The following is a 1,293-nucleotide window of genomic DNA, read 5'->3' on the forward strand; positions in this document are numbered from 1 at the left end:
AGTAACAACAGGATGGAAATTATATACACTAGGCACTCCCAACTGGCTTTGCCTAACTACAGCCATCCCATAATTTTAACTGAAAAACAGCATGTTTTAGGTAGGATGGTTTGTAGTGTTGGCAACTTGACAAAACCTAAAATCATCTGGTAGATGAGACTTTGGGCATGCAAGTGGGGGATTATCTTGGTTACCTTATTGATGTGAGAAGATCTGTTTTAACTCTGAGGTAGTCTCATCTCAGGATGGAGATCCTGGATGGTATAAATGGTGAGAGGGAGCTGAGACTGCTCCTTGCTTCTTGATGGCAGCTGTAATGGGACCAGCTGCTTCTAGATCCTGCTGGATTGACTTCCTGGCTGTGATATGCTGTAGCTTGGACTGTGAGTCAGGACTTGCTGCACATTCATAAGCTTTTGGGTTACATCAAATTTAAACAAACAGTGCAAAGCATGATCCCACATACTTGTAAGAGCTCTAGAAACATCTAGCTGTAGAGTGGCCAATGTAGTGGTAGATTATTAACTTTTCTAGGATATTTTCTCTTAAGTTGTTAAACCAATTTATACTACTGCCTGTTTCTTATGCAGGTGATTGATGGAATTGACTTGGCTAACTACTTTGCTAAAGAGAAGCAGTAGGAAAGTGTAATCTCTGCTTTAAATTTATATTTCTCTGATCATCAGTGACATTGTTTCCCCCCCAGTACAACTACTAGTTGCTTCTAGTTACTGACATTCTGATCAATTCTTTTTACCACATATTATGACCTTCCTCTTTTTCTGTTGATACATATAAGTTCTTCATGGTTTTCTTTAAGTGACTTTCATCATGTTTTTCTGTCAAACAATGAGAAAAATAACACACTAATGATGCAGGGATTGCCTGTAAGAATGGCTTGAAGACTAGATAGAAGTGGATAACAGAAGAGAGAAGAACTACAAGCTGACCAAGGAGTAAATTGGACAATGGAATTCAAGAGACAAACTTTAACTTAGCTTGAGAAAAATCTTTTGAAAATGGAAACTATTGACAGCTAGTCCCACAACACCCAGAGGAAGCTCCACTCCCAGGCACTCTGACACACCCAGGATCAGAGGTAAGCAGGAACCAACATCTGTCCCAACACTGGGAGTAACTGGGACCAGCAGGACCAGGCATACTGGAACTCCGCGAGCCCAGTGACTCGGGTTCCTTCTGGTCTGTCTGAGCTGGGGTCTAGAGAAGACCTTGGGCGCATGCTCCACAGCCAGTCCCACAACACCCAGAGGAAGCTCCACTCCCAGGTGATCT

The sequence above is a fragment of the Mastomys coucha genome, unplaced genomic scaffold (genome assembly GCF_008632895.1).
Source record: "Mastomys coucha isolate ucsf_1 unplaced genomic scaffold, UCSF_Mcou_1 pScaffold13, whole genome shotgun sequence".
Taxonomy (NCBI): domain Eukaryota; kingdom Metazoa; phylum Chordata; class Mammalia; order Rodentia; family Muridae; genus Mastomys; species Mastomys coucha.